General features: G+C 41.6%; 12 non-coding genes across 12 annotated transcripts; 7 read left to right on the top strand and 5 right to left on the bottom strand.

The window, feature by feature from the left end:
• Positions 1-1,947: 1,947 nt before the first annotated feature.
• trnae-cuc (transfer RNA glutamic acid (anticodon CUC)) lies at positions 1,948-2,019 on the bottom strand. The gene has a single exon. It is a non-coding gene; the product is annotated as a tRNA-Glu (tRNA).
• A 180-nt stretch (positions 2,020-2,199) lies between these two features.
• trnat-ugu (transfer RNA threonine (anticodon UGU)) lies at positions 2,200-2,273 on the top strand. The gene has a single exon. It is a non-coding gene; the product is annotated as a tRNA-Thr (tRNA).
• Positions 2,274-4,224: 1,951 nt separating this feature from the next.
• trnas-gcu (transfer RNA serine (anticodon GCU)) lies at positions 4,225-4,306 on the bottom strand. The gene has a single exon. It is a non-coding gene; the product is annotated as a tRNA-Ser (tRNA).
• Positions 4,307-5,287: 981 nt separating this feature from the next.
• On the bottom strand, positions 5,288-5,360 carry trnaa-agc (transfer RNA alanine (anticodon AGC)). Its single transcript has one exon. It is a non-coding gene; the product is annotated as a tRNA-Ala (tRNA).
• Positions 5,361-5,539: 179 nt separating this feature from the next.
• trnaq-cug (transfer RNA glutamine (anticodon CUG)) lies at positions 5,540-5,611 on the top strand. Its single transcript has one exon. It is a non-coding gene; the product is annotated as a tRNA-Gln (tRNA).
• A 470-nt stretch (positions 5,612-6,081) lies between these two features.
• Positions 6,082-6,153, bottom strand: trnap-cgg (transfer RNA proline (anticodon CGG)). Its single transcript has one exon. It is a non-coding gene; the product is annotated as a tRNA-Pro (tRNA).
• Positions 6,154-7,064: 911 nt separating this feature from the next.
• Positions 7,065-7,137, top strand: trnaf-gaa (transfer RNA phenylalanine (anticodon GAA)). Its single transcript has one exon. It is a non-coding gene; the product is annotated as a tRNA-Phe (tRNA).
• A 294-nt stretch (positions 7,138-7,431) lies between these two features.
• trnae-uuc (transfer RNA glutamic acid (anticodon UUC)) lies at positions 7,432-7,503 on the top strand. The gene has a single exon. It is a non-coding gene; the product is annotated as a tRNA-Glu (tRNA).
• A 1,123-nt stretch (positions 7,504-8,626) lies between these two features.
• Positions 8,627-8,699, top strand: trnar-ucg (transfer RNA arginine (anticodon UCG)). Its single transcript has one exon. It is a non-coding gene; the product is annotated as a tRNA-Arg (tRNA).
• Positions 8,700-16,101: 7,402 nt separating this feature from the next.
• Positions 16,102-16,174, top strand: trnak-uuu (transfer RNA lysine (anticodon UUU)). The gene has a single exon. It is a non-coding gene; the product is annotated as a tRNA-Lys (tRNA).
• A 265-nt stretch (positions 16,175-16,439) lies between these two features.
• trnat-agu (transfer RNA threonine (anticodon AGU)) lies at positions 16,440-16,513 on the top strand. The gene has a single exon. It is a non-coding gene; the product is annotated as a tRNA-Thr (tRNA).
• Positions 16,514-17,002: 489 nt separating this feature from the next.
• Positions 17,003-17,084, bottom strand: trnas-aga (transfer RNA serine (anticodon AGA)). The gene has a single exon. It is a non-coding gene; the product is annotated as a tRNA-Ser (tRNA).
• Positions 17,085-17,655: the final 571 nt, after the last annotated feature.

Genomic DNA, 17,655 nt, shown 5'->3' with positions numbered 1-17,655 from the left:
TTTCCAGCTGAAGTCATGTCTCATAATGTAAAGGAACATTCAGTGTGTCTTCATGTTTATCTTTCTGCATTCTCCCCTTTGATGCGTGGGTTCAAATTCCACCTCTGATGGAAGCTGCTTTTCCTTTCACCTCTACTGCTGTAAGGTGTATTTTGGGGACAAATGTATTTTATATTTTGTGCTCTCCATGTATGAGTCCTTTCTATCCACAACATCTAACATTAGGAGCAAGGCACTGCTGGGATTTGAACCCAGGATCTCATTATTTACACACAGCACATTCAGGACATTAATGTTATTTGTCACAGTGGACTTGGCTCATCATATTTTTCTGACTAACTGGTATTGGAGTTGTAAGCTCCTTATTTAATCTTAATGACCTGACAACAACTCTGAAAGCAGATACAACACATCCAGATAACCTTTGAATTAAACTTCAACAGGTTTGATTGATATATGGACCTGAAGTCAGACGTTTAGGATTACTCTACCTAGAATAGCAGGCTGCAACATGGACAGCTGAACACAGAAGACAATGAGATGTGAACCCACACACAGGATACAGTAGATTAGCAGTCCATCACCTTAAACACTCTGCCACCTCAGCATGCAGCGACCTGGACTGTGTGTGAATAGACGGATAGTTCACTGCTCACATTAATGTATCTATCAGCAATGAAGGAGAGAGTCGTCGGCCACCTCGTCATGTTTGTTGTCAATTTGTTGTCTGAATGTTAGACTGAGCAGCGGTTCTGCTTTGAGTGGCCTTTTGTTTTGATGAACATCTACCACTGATCTACATCCTCTTTGGACCTTTACCTAACCACAGAGGTCGGTGAGCATCTGTTTTGGGTGTTATTCTTAATCACTATCACACTGAATCAGATGACAGAGGTTCCACTGAGATTTGAACTCAGATGACTGGATTCAAAGTCCACAGTGCTAACCATAAGATCAAAGAACACAGATGGGAAATGACCTTCTGACAGATTTAGAAACATTTGAAATGAATTGGCCAACACACATAACAGGAGTACATCCAGCAGTGGGAAGGTTCAGGATCTCTGTCAGACACAAAGGGAGCAAATGTGACCAACGAAGCCACGAAACACGTCAAGAGCTCACAAAGCTTTTTAACTGCATCAATAACACAGAGAACAGTCAGACAACCAACTCTGCAGGACAACCACAAGAAATGAAATAAGAGCAGCAGAAAAACCACCAATGGCTGATTATTGATCTCTGATCCACTAGGATGGTATGAAGTGGACGGTCAGAGTATTTTAGGATGCTCTCTGCCTTCCTCTGTGTGGCTCACAATGCAAAATTTTTACTATTTAAAAATTGCTGTTTTAAGGGGACATTTTACTTCTAAATAGCAGCAGCTTCACTTGGTTTTCACTCATACTTCGATAGCTCAGTTGGTAGAGCGAAGGACTGTAGTGGTTCATCATTGAAATCCTTAGGTTGCTGGTTGCTGGTTCAAATCTGGCTCGAAGGAGACCATTTTTTTCATCGGCCTCATCCAGCACAGTGATGAGTCCGCCTACAGACAGCAGGTGGACAGACTGGTCGTCTGGTGTGGTCAGAACCACCTGGAGCTAAATCTGAAGACAGTGGTTTTCAGGTCACTTGTTATTTTAATCAAATTATGTACTAGACCGTAACTTCATTGTGAAGTTTTGACGTGAGTTAAAAAAAGAGGCCAAAACATTAGAGAACTTCATTCTCTGCTTGTTTTTCCACAGAGGAAGTGAAGTCACACACCACATGATGTTTCTCTTTCCTGCTCCTCGTTAATATAGTGGACAGTATCTCTGCCTGTCACACAGAAGACTTCAAACCTTCAAACTACTGATGCACCGATATGAAATTTTTCCCCGATACCATTATCAATATCTGTTAAAAGATATTTTTCAATCACCTGTATTTTTCAGTAAAAACACTTTCCCTGACCGGGAATCGAACCCCGGCCGCGGCGGTGAGAGCGCCAAATCCTAGCCACTAGACCATCAGGGAGTGTGCGGACACTAAATGTTGTAGTGTGTGAGATTTTTAATGACTGAAAATTTCTCCCCCTCAGAACATTTTAAATGCATTTTCATTTTGTGTTTAGCAGAAGGAAACTTGGTGACCACTTTTCACAGGTGACAAAAATTGTTAAGAATCATAACTCTGCATATACATGAACGTCAGAGTGGTGCTGTGGCTTAGCTGGTCAAAGCGCCTCTCTTGTAAACAGGAGATCCTGGGTTCAAATCCCAGCAGTGCCTTGCGCCTAATGTTAGATGTTATAGATATAACAGACATCAACATGTAGAAATGTTGCTCCGCCATCTTTGGAAAATGGAAACAACCTGTATTTGTCCACGCTACACGTGTGCGATGTAATCAGGCAGTCTTTGTGTGTTGTGGACTCACTTTGATGGGCAAATATGTACCGACAAGGATGGGATTTGAACCCACGCGTGCAGAGCACAACGGATTAGCAGTCCATCGCCTTAATCACTCGGCCTCCTCATGATGAGACGGCCGAATCCGTTGTCCGGATTAGCAGGTGGCCGAGTGATTAAGGCGATGGACTGCTAATCCGTTGTGCTCTGCACGCGTGGGTTCGAATTGCGTTAGTCTTTCCATGTTGCAACAACAACATACATACAAACATAAATGTTACTGAGTGTTATTTTCCCATTTGTTTTTACTTCTTCTACGATACAGATACAGACGGTTTCAGAGAACAACTGCAGAGATGACCCTTTCAAACCCACGCCTCCAGAGGAGACTGCGACCTGAACACAGTGCCTTGGACCGCTCGGCCATCCTGACTGTTTTTGTCAACCAGTGGAGCCCCCTGCTGGTCATTGGATAGACTGCAGGTGGAAGTCTCAGTACTTTTTAACCTGCTCATAACCAGGCAGTGTTCTGCTGGGTAAGTTTGGGTCTAAAAAAAAGAAACTACTTATCGCTCAACGTGGGGCTCAAAACCACGACCCTGAGATTAAGAGTCTCATGCTCTACCGACTGAGCTAGCCGGGCTGCTAAAGCTGCAAAAAATGATCCTAAAAATTCCCAAAAAATACAGACGGTTCATTTTTATCATTATGCTGCGTTTCAACTCCTTGATGCTTTGAGCTGCAGAAAGAACAAGAGCAGTTGCACCATACAAACATTTCAAAATAAAAGCCAATTTAGATTATTTTATTTGTATCTTTAGTTCAGATGTAGCAAAGCGCAACAATGCTGTCAATAAGGATCTTTCCCATTTGGGTTACTTGAAGTGATGGTGGCCACTGATGCAACACTCCGTAGCAGAACCACTCTGATGTACAGGGATGTATTTTGGATCTGAAAATATCCCCAACGTATGTGGCTGACCATCATGACTCTTACCAAAGTTTCTTTCAAAGGAGATGCTGATTCTGTGATGTCACAAAGGTTCTAATGACATCAAAGGGATGAAAGACTCCTCCCACTTTTTTGTCATGAACTCCACAGCCCACATGGCTCGTTGGTCTAGGAGTATGCTTCTCGCTTGGGGTGCAAGAGGTCCCAGGTTCAAATCCCGGACGAGCCCATCTGTTGCCTTTCAGTCAATAGCGGTGCGAACTGTTACACTATGGAGCTGTGTGAGGTTTGCTGTCCGGTTGTGAGTTGCAGTATCTGAAGCAAGAGCAATGGTTTTGTAGCTCATGCTGTGCTGAGGAGAAGGGATATTGGTGATTGGTGGTATTGGTTAGTTATTAGTTGTCGATGTTGCTATGATATGAAAGAGAGAACAAGAGCAGTTGCACCATGGAAGCATTTCAAGAAGAAAGCACATTTTGATTATTTTATTTGTATCTTCAGCTCAATCCCCACTTTGGAAACTCGAAGTGATGGTAGCTGCTAAACTTAAGATCATACCACAGCTTGGCCCCCTGCCATGCTGGATGTTCTGTTCACCAACCACTTCTCCAAAGTCCCACAATGAAGCTAAAAATTCACATCTCTCACACTGTTATCATGACAAGAGAAAGAGGGGTGACAGAATTTTTGTAGTTTGTACTGTATTTGGGGAAGAAAATTTCATGAAGCATTTCATGCTTCTAAGATACTGCAACAGGTAAAACACCAATCTATCTAATGACGCCTCTTGGACGAGAGGTCAAACGTCTTCAAAAATCTAGGATAATTCCACCTGGAACAGCAGGCAGCAACATGGAGAGACAAAAACAAGCTGAACACCGACAAGGATGGGATTCGAACCCACGCGTGCAGAGCACAATGGATTAGCAGTCCATCGCCTTAACCACTCGGCCACCTCGTCATGGCGCCACCAAAATGGTAATGAAATATGTCAAACGTGAAAATTTAGAATGTGATGACATAACATGATGTTCTATCTGTCACCAACTTTACTGGTCCATGATTATGATGCATATACTCATCTTTATTTGCACATGCACAGTGTGATTATATATATTTTTATCTTGGCAGGTGACCGATTGTCTTCTAGTTTGTTCGCTGTGAAAGTATCTCCAGGAGTAAAATGATTAAATCTGGGTCTGGGTCTAAGACCAGGCTGCTCGTTCTCCTTCAACAGTTTGATCTGAGGAAAAGTCACTTCCTCTTTTCAGGAATCAACTTCGACCATCTGTCCACTAGATGGAGATAGCTGAGCATCAACTTAAAAATCCTCCGTTCTTCCATGTGTGAACTATAATACCAGTGAATTAAACAAAGATCGTCCCTGGGTGGGCTCGAAACACCATCCTTTCAGTTAACAGCCCAACACGCTGACCGATTGCGCCACAGAGACATGATGACCAGTTCCTCTTACAGCCTGCTGTAAGAGGAACTGGTCCCACAATAAGAAGATCGTTGGTTTGAATCTCAAACTGTCAGCCGTTTTTCTGATTGATATGAGACAGTTTATTTTATGCTAAAGAAAATCCTTTGTTATTTGTTACAGTGGACTTGGCTCATCATGTTTTGCTGACTAACTGGTATTGGAGTTGTGTAATTAAAACAGAAAGATCTGACAACAGCTTTGAAAGCGGATACAGTCCGTCCAGATAAACTTTGAATTTGTTGCACTTCCATAGCCATATCTGAGGCTCTAACTCAGACAGCTACAGTTATTCCTTTCTACATAAATGCTTCTCTTTGGGATTGTCCTGCTCAGAAATTCAGTAAAAATTATGATGATTTACATGATAATGATAACACAATAACAGTCTTGCTTCTGTTTACCAAAAGCCTCCAAAGTCCACCCTGTATGCTGTATCTCCAAAAAGCTAAAATTCTGTGGAGAATGTGGGCATCGATCCCACTACCTCTCACATGCTAGGCGAGCGCTCTACCATTTGAGCTAATTCCCCTGTATGCATGCTAGTACACATTTTAATTTCTGGTGATGACATCACCCAGCCCCAGATACATATACATATACTGATCTTTATTTGCACGTTCATGAGTGTAACTCTTGACTAGGCTTCTTCAAGTCCTTCTTGAATGATCTCGAAATTTGTTTGTTTGTATAATGAGCATATGTCTGCAGGGTTCCATGGTGTAATGGTTAGCACTCTGGACTCTGAATCCAGCGATCCGAGTTCAAATCTCAGTAGAACCTAAATCTTACCAGTGAAACACTAAAATTCCTGTTTGTCCACTCTACAGCTTCTATGCGATCTAATCAGGCAGTCATTGTGCTGCGTTCAGGTAGCAGTCTCCCCAGGAGGTGTGAGTTCAAATCCCACTTCTGACAGAAGCTGCTTTTCTTTCCTCTGATGCCAAAAACCAGGGGCCTTTACAGCTTCAGTCTAACGCTCTCCCAAGTGAGCTGCGCACGCTAGCATGTTAGCACAGCGGAATTAGCTCAATGGGCAGACTGCTGGCTTAGTATGTATTAGTATCAATAAGTCTTGTCTTGTAAACAGGACATGTTGCATTCAAACCCCAGCAGTGCTTTGCTCTCAGTGGAGTTCCTGCTCATCACTTCCTGTATTAGAGCTTTCGCTTGCAGTTTCTGGACAAGACAAAGTGGTTGTTGCTTTTCACAGGAGACAAACTTTGGGAAGATATTGGGATATATAACACTGAGAGCTCGTCCAGGATTTGAACCCAGGACCTCTCACACCCGAAGCGAGAATCATACCCCTAGACCAACGAGCCATTACCTGCAATGACTTAAAGGTCCTGGATCTGAGGGAACCACAGGGAGCACACAGGCTTTAGTGTTTTAAGTCCTAACTCCTTTATTATGAAACAGTCAAATTCCCATTTTATGTGCCTTTTCAACATTGCATAGTGCATGAATGAGTGCAACATTGAATTGTTTAATTAAATCTAAAACTGATGTTAGACTGAAGATCTAAAGGTCCCTGGTTTGATCCCGGGTTTCAGCATCAGAGGTGGACCTTGTTTTGACCTACATTTCCAATATTCTGCCTCGTCTTTCAACCACACCACAACCACATGAAATATTGTGAGGTTGAATGCTGCACGCTGACTGGTTGTGTGTCCAAATGGCTTCAAAGACATCTTTCTGCCATTCACTCCTCCAAACCTTTGGACACAGCTTTGAGCTTTCTCACAGGTGACACAGGGGTCATTATTTCAGTGAAGATGTCTGTGATATGGTGACCAAGGAACTGTATTCAGGTCATCTCTCTCTCTGCCATTTACTAATATATATATATTATATTAGTATATTAGTACCAACCAGCACCAACCACTAAAACACTGTTCCTCTTGTCCAGATTCTGCAGGTAAAAGCTGATTCAAAGAAAAGAGGGATTGGCATTCCTCAGCTTTTTTGTCCAAATTCCAACCAGGACCAGAACAGAGAAACACAAAGAATTCATCAGTGTCTCTGATTGGAGTGAATCAATAGATTCTGTAATTGAAGTCATCTAACGTCTAAGAAGACATCAATTTAAAACTTTTAACTTTTAATTGAAATTCCAACCAAGGTTTGGAAGGGGGGGCGGGGGGTGAAAATGACAGGAGGGTTAAAGAGCAGTGTTAATGGGCAAAAACAAGCAGAACTGTCACAGAACATCCAGCAGAAATGCAGCCACTCAGCCGGAATAGCTCAGTTGGGAGAGCGTTAGACTGAAGATCTAAAGGTCCCTGGTTCAATCCCGGGTTTCGGCATCTGAGGTGGTACCTGAGTGAGATTCAAACGCAGGTTTTTTTGTCACCTACATTTCCAATATTCTCCCTCCTCTTTCAACCACACCATGAAATATTGTGAGGGTGGATGTGTCACGCTGACTGGTTGTGTGTCCAAAAGGCTGTCAAAGACGCCATTATTCTCTTGTGGAAGATCGCAAAATTGATGATGATGTGGTCCTTTTGGCACCATCAGCCTGAGATCTACAGGGTTCATTGGATCGTCCACAAAAATGGCTGCATGAACATTAGAATGCTGAGATGCGTGGTTGCATCTCCCATATGGTCTAGCGGTCAGGATTCCTGGTTTTCACCCAGCTGGCCCGCGTTCGACTCCCGGTATGGGAAATTCCTTTACAACAATGGACCTACCACTAGCAGGCCCCATGTTGGGCAATAACTATTTTCTTGGAAGCCCAACAATGAGTTGGAGTAATCTTCAGTTCACAGTTGAAACATTTATTAAGGTCACCGGTAAAGTAAGGCAGCGCTGGGCTTGAAGTGACAGAGCTCCCCCAGGATCTCTGCCAGAAAGAGCCCTGATATCTGGAAAAGTTTCACATTTATCTTCTTGAGCTGGGTCTGCCCCGAACAGAGGTTGGACTTTCACACAACCAAATATAACTGGCAGTCAGATGTACAAAGATGTCATTTACAAACAGTTTCTACTAACAGTTAGTTGAGGAATCAGTTGAATGAGGACAGATGTGACTTGAAGCACAACAAAGATCTTTCCCAGAAGGCCCTCAGACAAAGAAGCTGGGTAACAGCACAGACTGTCAGGAGTGGTATTTAAACCCTCAATTCCAGAGGAGACTGTCACCTGAACACAGCACCTTCTACAGCTACTATCAAAAGGCTTGTTGGGGAAATCCATCCACGGTTTTAATGTAGGACTATTCATCTACCTGTGTCTACCTGAGCTTCATTAACAGTGTGCACTCGATGGTAACTGAGGGATCAGAGTGTTGGAGAGCAGAACTCTTTCCCGTGCTTCAGATACACTGTTTGGTTCTGAGCTGATCATTAATAATCAATCAATGAATGATCAATAATCTTCTCAGCTGTTCTGAATGGTGACAGTGAGGCAGCCTTTGTGTTTACATTTGAATCACATGTGATTTTGGAAATTCTTCAAAGCAGCTTCAAAGGAGGAGTTTCATTCTGTGAGTACTGTGACATCATCCACAAAGAAAGAAAGAATTTTTGCGCTGTAAGAAGATACCACCTTTCTTCAAACAGCTCAACCAGCTGAGGCTTGAACTCACAACCTCAGCAGGTTACTATCATATAAGAACCGCGTACGGGCTGATTGTGCCACGCTTCTGCAAACGCACATCACAGGAGCACATCCATCAGTAGAAGGTTCAGGTTTGAACCAGTTCGAGGGATCTACTTTCCTGGAGCCCTGACCACTGTTGTATCCAGGCAGTGCTGACTGACTGACAATGGGACATTAACATGGCCCAGTGACCACGTGGCCTAATGGACAAGGCGTCTGACTTCGGATCAGAAGACTGAGGGTTCGAGTCCCTTCGTGGTTGGGCAGTTGTGTGTAGGTGAACGGACCTAACTGTGTCCATTTTACAGAAATCAGTGAGGTTTTTATCTCCTCCACAGAAGGTGGATCTGATCAGGTCATGGCCAACACTGACCTCTGCTGCTTGATGCTGCCTTCATCCTGATGAATGTTGAAGCAATGAAATATGACAAGAACAGACACTAAACTGACAACAGGACATTAAAATGGGCCACACTCAGACCCCACATGGCCCAAAGGACAAGGTGTTTGACTTTGGATCAGAAGACCGAGGTAAAGATTTATGTTCACAGAGATCACAGAGAGTCTCTTGAACGGCTCTTTAATATGAATGATGGGAACCAAGTCACAGCCCCCCTCGCCATTTTTCTATTCGTGCCTCTGTGCCAGCAAATAAAATTTTGTGAAGGATGACAAAAGAAAGACACAAAAGGTGAACTGTGATGGCAGTAATCAAGGTGTGAACACAATCTGGCAACTCTTCAGGGAAATACACAGAACAGTCTGTCTTTTCTGGACTATTTGTTGGGGCAGAGTTTGTGATTTCAAATGTTTTTCATTCCATCCAAGGGTTAACCAGGACAGAGAGTTTATTTAACAATTTGGTGGAAAAAAGTTTTGGTTGGAATAAAAACAACAACAAAGATGGCCATTTTGAAAAGATTTGTTCAGATCAGCTGCAGCAACATTAATCACCAGAGTTAGCTGTCCTCTCACCATATGCTAACGGTCCTCATGAATTTAAGAGGGTCGTTGTCTGTTCCTGATGGACTAAATGTGTTCTTCATTACAAACCATTACCAAGACCATTGAAACCGCCCAAACAAAGTAGACAGGGAGCTGTGGGAGTGGTTTCATTCAGGTATAAGATGGGCAAAAGCCTGTAAGGGAGTCCATTGGACCTGCAACACAACTGGGAAGTGGCTGCAAAGACTCTTTGGAGGAGATCATGTGAGGTAAAAATTTGAGCTCAATCTGACTTCTATTCTCTTTGCTCTCTGTTCCCCTTTCAGGGTTAATTCACAAAAACGACATTAATTCTTGGAGCCATGTTTTCTTCAGATCTAACTCAGATCACTCCAATCAGAGGCATTGATGAAGTCTTTGTGCATAAGTGCTTCTCTTTGGGGTTGTCCTGGATGGAATTAAAGTTTTGATCGATTTCTTTAAAACAGCTAAATTTGCGAATTTGTCATGAACATTTCCCGAACTGAAGCACAGACTTGTATTCTGAGAGCAGTAAGTGCTATTAGTTGGGGTAATGTTGGTGATTTCAAAAGCCAATCACAAGCAGATGAGGTTCTATCAATTTTTGGGTGGTGAGGGTTAAGAAAGTAATTTGAAAGTCACAAATGTTACCTTAACTTGAGCACTGACTTGGTTGTTGATTTCAGTAAGTGCTACTTGTTGGGGCAGTGCTGACTGACAAAGACAACAGGAGGTTTGGGAGCAATTTCAAAATCTAACTCTGATCATTTCAATCAGAGACATTGATGATTCAACAACATCCTCTCAACCAGGGTTGTCCTGGTTGGAATATTGAGGAAAAATTAGTCAGCAGGATTAGCTGTGTAATGTATTAATTTGTCATCAGCATTTCCCCAACTGAAGCACAGACTTGTGTTCTGAGAGCAGTAAGTGCTATTTGTTGGGGTGAAGTTTGTGATTTCAAATGTTTTTCATTCCGTCCAAGGATTAACCAGGACAGAGAGTTTATTTAACAATTTGGTGGAAAAAAGTTTTGGTTGAAATGAAAACAACAACAAAGATTGCCATTTTGAAAAGATAAGTTCAGATCAGCTGCAGCAACACTAATCACCAGAGTTAGCTGTCCTCTCATCATATGCTAACGGTCCTCATGAATTTAAGAGGATCGTTGTCTGTTCCTGATGGACTAAATGTGTTCTTCATTACAAACCATTACCAAGACCATTGAAACCGCCCAAACTAAGTAGACAGGGAGCTGTGGGAGTGGTTTCATTCAGGTATAAGATGGGCAAAAGCCTGAAAGGGAGTCCATTGGAACTGCAACACAACTGGGAAGTGGCTGCAAAGGAGGAGATCATGTGAGGTAAAAATTTGAGCTCAATCTGACTTCTATTCTCTTTGCTCTCTGTTCCCCTTTCAGGGTTAATTCACAAAAACGACATTAATTCTTGGAGCCATGTTTTCTTCAGATCTAACTCGGATCACTCCAATCAGAGACACTGATGAAGTCTTTGTGCATAAGTGCTTCTCTTTGGGGTTGTCCTGGATGGAATTAAAGTTTTGGTAGATTTCTTTAAATCAGCTAAATTTGCGAATTTGTCATGAACATTTCCCGAACTGAAGCACCAACTAAAGGTTGTAATGTATGATCAATGCTCTGTGTGAGATTTTTGATGACTGAAAAGTTCTCCCCCGTTCAAACAAATTCAAACGTTCACAACCCCCACTCCCCAAACATTGATAAAACTTACTGATCTGAACTCACCAACACGACCCCAACTAATAGCACTTACTGCTCTCACAGCACAAGTCTGTGCTTCAGTTGGGGAAATGTTGATGACAAGTTCATGAATTTAGCTGATCTCACAAAATTACTAAAACTAGATGTCGAACTAAAACTACTAAAACTGATTGTAATTTTTGTCCAAATTCCAGCCAGGACAACCCCAAAGAGAAGCACTTATGGACAAGACTTCATCAGTGTCTCTGATTGGAGTGATCCGAGTTAGATCTGAAGAAAACATGGTTCCAAGAATTAATGCTGTTTTTGTAAATTAACACCAAAGGGGAAAAAGAGAGCAAAGAGAATAGAAGTCACATTAACCTCTCATTTTTACCTCACATGATCTCCTCCAAAGAGTCTTTGCACCCACTTCCTTGTTGTGTCGCAGTTCCAATGGACTCCCATTTAGGCTTTTACCCATCTTACATCTTCTACTTAGTTCAGGCAGTTTCAATGGTCTTGGTAATGGAATGTAATGAAGATCACATTTAGTCCATCAGGAACAATCCTCTTAAATTCATGAGGACCATTAGCATGACACAGCACCACCAAACAGCATTTACTGCCTTATGTCCATACGTCTGTGTTTCAATTCAGGAAATGTTGATGACAACGTTTTTTTTTATATTCCAACCAAGACTTAGTCTCTAGATAAACATATCTGCATTTGTGTTGTGAGTCATGGCTCCCACCAAACCTGCTGTCTTTGTCAGTCAGCACTGCCCCAACAAGTAGCACTTACTGAATTCAACAGTCAAGTCAGTGCTCAAGTTAAGGTGACTTTCAAACTAATTCAGATGTTCTTAACCCCCACACCCCAAAAACTGATAAAACTAGTGATTGACTTCTGAAATCACCAACACTACCCCAACAAATAGCACTTACTCAGAACACAAGTCTGTGCTTCAGTTGGGGAAATGCTGATGACAAATTCACTCACTCAGCTGATCTGAAGAAATCTATAAAAACTGGTTTTAATACCATCCAGGACAACCACATAGAAAAGCATTTATACAAAAGGAAGTTGTCTGTGTAATTGAAATGGTCAGTATTGTATTCTAAGAAGATGTTGTTGTTTTTGTCAGTCAGCACTGCCCCAACAAGTAGCACTTACTGAATTCAACAGTCGAGTCAGTGCTCAAGTTAAGGTAACATTTGTGACTTTTAAATTACTTCCTTAACCCTCACCCCCATATCACTGGTAATTCCTGCTGTCCTGGTGATTGAAGAAAAGAAGGAATGGCATTCCTCATCTTTTTTGTCCAATTTCCAACCAGGACAACCCCAAAGAGAAGCACTTATGCACAAAGACTTCATCAGTGTCTCTGATTGGAGTGATCTGAGTAAGATCTGAAGAAAACATGGCTCCAAGACTTACTGTTGTTTTTGCCATTTAACAATGGAAGTGGGAGAAGTGGAAAAAGAGAGCAAAGAGCAAAGAGAATAGAAACATTCATGCAGAAAATAGTCAATGTCTCTCATTGAATTGGCTAAGTCACATTAAGCTTTCATTCTGACATAACTCTGGTGATTACTGATTAGGGTAGTGTTGTTTCAATTGATCGGGAGAAATCTGTTCAAAATGGGAATCTTCATCATTTTGTTGAAACTCTAACCAGTACAACCCCAAAGAGAAGCACTTGTGCACAAAGAATTCATCAGTGTTTCTGATTGAGGTGATCTGAGTTAGATTCTAAGAGTCTAATGGGAAATGGGTAAAGGAAGGAAAACTTCTGAAATCACCAACTCTACCCCAACTGATAGCACTTACTGCTCTCAGAACACAAGTCTGTGCTTCAGTTGGGGAAATACAAAGGGGAAAGACAAAGTTGGGAATTTAACTGATCACAATGAATCAATTTAGCAATGTTTTGTCAAATTCCAACCAGGACAACCCCAAAGAGAAGCACTTATGCACAAAGTATTCATCAGTTCATTGGAGTGATCCGAGTTAGATCTGAAGAAAACATGGCTCCAAGAATTAATGCTGTTTTTGTAAATTAACACCAAAGGGGAAAAAGAGAGCAAAGAGAATAGAAGTCACATTAACCTCTCATTTTTACCTCACATGATCTCCTCCAAAGAGTCTTTGCAGCCACTTCCTTGTTGTGTCACCGTTCCAATGGACTCCCTTTCAAGCTTTTGCCCATCTTATACCTGAATGAAACCACTCCCACAGCTGCCTGTCTACTTAGTTTGGGCGGTTTCAATGGTCTTGGTAATGGTTTGTAATGAAGAACATATTTAGTCCATCAGGAACAGACAACGATCCTCTTAAATTCATGAGGTCCGTTAGCATATGACGAGAGGACAGCTAACTGCAGTGATTGGTGTTGCTGCAGCTGATCTGAACAAATCTTTTCAAAATGGCCATCTTTGTTGTTGTTTTTATTTCAACCAAAACTTCTTTTCTACCAAATGGTTGCATAAACTCTCTGTCCTGATTAATGCTTGGACGGAATGAACAACTTTTGAAATCACCAACTCTGCCCCAACTAATAGCACTTACTGCTCTGAAAACACAAGTCTGTGCTTCATTTGGGGAAATGTTGATGACAAATGTATGCTTTTAACTGATCTCAAGAAACATTTCAACCAGAGCAAGCTCAAAGAATTAATTAGAATTAGAATGCTTTTATTGTCATCATACACGATGTATAACAAACTTTAAAGACAACTCTGTTCTGCAAAATGCATTTATAAAATAAGAAAGACATAGTAAAAAAAGTTTGAATAAATTTACAAAAGGAGCCAGTAAGAATATATGTACAGTTGAGAATTAGCATGACTGCAGAGAACGGTGGAAATAAATATAATGTCCACTAAGAGAAGCACTGATCCACATGCCACCTCCAGTTAAAGTAACATTTGGGACTTCAAAAAAATTCTTTAGAGGTCACAAACTTTTCCCCTAAGAAGTAGCTATTACTGAATCCAACAGTCAAGGTAAGAAGAAAGAAAGGACACATTGACAGAACCACTGTGCTTCATACCAGGACACAGCAGCGTGACTCATGAATCTTCATGAATCATGACTTTCAAACTATTTTCTTCACCCCCAACCCCCAAAAACACTGATAAAACTTGCTGTCCTTGTGATTGACTTTTGAAATCATCAACTCTGCCCCAACAAATATCACTTACTGCTCTCAGAACACAGAACTGTGCTTCACTTTGGTTAATGTTGGGGATGAATTCATGAAATCAGCTGATTGCACAGAAGAATCTAAATAAATGGCAATCTTTATCTCTTTCTTTTTTTTGTTGACCATCGAACAAGAACAACTCCAAAGAGAAGCACTGATGCAGAAAATAATCATCAGTGTCTCTCACTGAATCCACCAAGTCACATAAAGCCTTTGTTTCAGATTAATCTTTGTGCCACCGTTGCAATGGACTCTCTTTCAGACTTACTTATTTTATTTTACTCACCTGACTTATCTTAAACTAAAATGATGCACCCTGTCCTCCTTCAGCAGAACGTTTCAATTCCAGCCACATCTCACATCACAAGTCTGTGTTTCAGTTCAGGAAATGTTGATGACAAATTCATGAATTTAGCTGATCTCAAGAAACAAATAAAATATTTTGTCAAAATGCCAAACAGGACAACCCCAAAGAGAAACACTTTTGCAGAAAGGAATCAATAGTGTCTCTGACTGATGTGATCTGAGTTAGATACTAAGAAGAAATTGATTCTTTACTTCTTTATTGTCTTTGTCAGTTAACGCTGCCCCAACAATCAGCACTTCCTGAATTCAAAACTCAAGTCAAAACTCAGGTTGGATAATAAATTGTGACTTTCAGAAAACCTTCTCGAAACGTTTTTCAAGCAGTTTGTTGAATAAATGTGTTGTCCTCCTTCAGCAGGAAGTTTCTGTGGTCTTGGTAACAGTTTGAAGAACAGAATGATCAGACAACGATTCTCTTAAATTCATGAGGACTGTTAGCATATGATGAGAGGACTGTTAACTGCAGTGATTAGCGATTAGGGTTGTGTTGTTGCAGCTGATCCCAAGAAATCTATTTAAAATAGCAGATCATCATAATTTTTGACTGATTTAAATTTTTTAAATGAACTGTTAGTAGAAACTGTGGCACCTTTGGCACCTTGACATTTCCTACATAGCTTTTTATCCCTCATTTCAGCATTAAGAAGCAATGCATGGTATAAAAGGTATTCATGTGGGAGACCTAGAATCCATCATGTGTTAAACTGAGAACTCAGTCGTCACACTCAACTGATGTTGTATACAGGATCCAGAGGAGTGGAGGCAACTGGCAGTGGTGGGATTCAAACCCACACCTCCTAAAAGGGTGGAGCCTTAATCCAGCACCTTGGACACTTCAGAATGACACATTATGAGAAACCTTGATGCTGTGTCCAAAGGTTTGGAGGACAGAATGGTAGAAAGATGTCTTTGAAGCCTTTTGGACACACAACCAGTCAGCGTGCCAGTTGAAATATCAGCATGTTAGACAAAACAAGTACTTCCTGTGCTTGTTTAGCAATGCTGGGGATTGCACCAAAGGATTCATACATGGAAAGCACACATTCTACCACTGAGCTACATCCCCTGCGTGGTGTGGCAGCTTTAGCAGCTTTAGCTAACCAGATAGCTTCTGAGCTCCTGCGATAGCGAAAACAGCGATCTGTCTGATGAAACCTTTTGGATGAGATGAGCCCGTTGATAATGCTGCCTGTCCTGCTGAATTTAGGTCACCTGCACTTTTGGCAACAGTCAGAGCTCCATACACAATAACAGTACTGATTACTGACTGTCAATACATTATGACCTTAAAGATTTTATGATCAAATATGAAGAATATCAGGGAGAGAGAGAGGGATGACCTGCAGTATCAGGTCGGGTGCCCTGGCTGGTTCAACAAGCCAAGTTGGAATCAGTAACCAGAAGCCTGAGTAGCTCAGTTGGTAGAGCATCAGACTTTTAATCTGAGGGTCCAGGGTTCAAGTCCCTGTTCAGGTGATGAAGCTTCTTCCCTTTAGTGGTTCACATCATAGACTCCACAGCAGTGATAGGTGACACCATGAAGACGTTATGCACAATGAAACCATGAGTCTTCCACAAGCCGGATCGAGCAGGATATTGACAAGTGAAGCATGCGCAGTAGTAATTTTGTGGCTCATGCTGGGTTTGGGAGAAGGAAATTTGTTGATTGACTGCTTTTCACAGGAGACAAAATTTGGTAAGTCAGCTACTTATGTTGAAATATTTTAAGCATTTTAAGAGTGGTGCTGTGGCTTAGTTGGTCAAAGCGCCTGTCTAGTAAACAGGAGATCCTGGGTTCAAATCCCAGCAGTACCTCTTTATTGAAGTTTAAGGTTGTTGACATAAACTCATGTAACATCTTCTGCATTCTTAATGTGATTTGTTCTGTGCTTTATACTTCCAATATTCAAACATCAGTAATGTGGAATTCATGTTCAGATTTGTTTTTACAGCTGTAGTAACACTGAATCTCCAGCAGGTGGAAGTATTGCTGCGCAGATGTCATGTACACTGTGGGACACAATGTGGGACACACAATACTCACAGAGGACTTTATTGTGCTGCAGTGAGATGTATAAAAAGCTCCAGTTCTACAGTCAGAAGATGTCCAGTCTGAAGGTGGATGAGTTCTGACTGCAGAAGAAAGTTTCAGAGCTTCTTCCAATGGCTGATGATGAACACATGATTCTTGTGCTGGGCGTCCGGAGTAAAGGCAGTAACTCCAACAATTCATCCAATCAGACCAGGACTGTGACAGCAAAATGAAGAAGCGTGAAATCAGACCATACAGTGACAGCAACCAACCGTTGTTGGCAGGATTTGAACCTGCGCGGGGAAACCCCAATGGATTTCTAGTCCATCGCCTTAACCACTCGGCCACAACAACCACGCACAGCAATGCCCCCCCAACTCCAGCTTCTTCTTCTTCTTCTTCTGCTTCTTCTTCTTCTTCCTTCTTGTTGTGAGAAAGCACAGCTTCCAACTCTTTTTCCCACAGTTCATTGAGGGAATTATACTGGAGATGACAGACCTGGAGGGGAGTGGACATCTGGAGAGAATTGGACCTGGTAGACCTCCAAACCTACCTGGGTCTGAAAAGAGACAACAAAACAAGCCTGAGATGCTGCAAATGTGACATCTATGTTTGTAAGGTCCACTCTGACCAGAGTGTCAAATGCCACTCGTGCATGAATTCACATACACACAAACACACACACACACACACACACACACACACAACTTCATGTTGAGGAGTTTGGTCTCTGGTTTTCTATTTCTTTTTTTATTATTATTATTAGACAATTTTAACAGCTAAAGAGTGTTAAACAAAAATTTGGTGGTGATTGATGGTTTTTTTGTTAATTTAAGAGCAGTTAAAACAGAGCAGGAACACTAAAGTAAGGGGCGGGGGGTGAAAACGACAGGAGGGTTAAAGAGCAGATTCTCTCTGAGGGGAC

Source organism: Echeneis naucrates, chromosome 2 (genome assembly GCF_900963305.1).
Source record: "Echeneis naucrates chromosome 2, fEcheNa1.1, whole genome shotgun sequence".
Classification (NCBI taxonomy): Eukaryota; Metazoa; Chordata; class Actinopteri; order Carangiformes; family Echeneidae; genus Echeneis; species Echeneis naucrates.
Note: the sequence above shows the minus strand (reverse complement) of the source record. Positions and strands in the feature narration are given on the sequence as shown.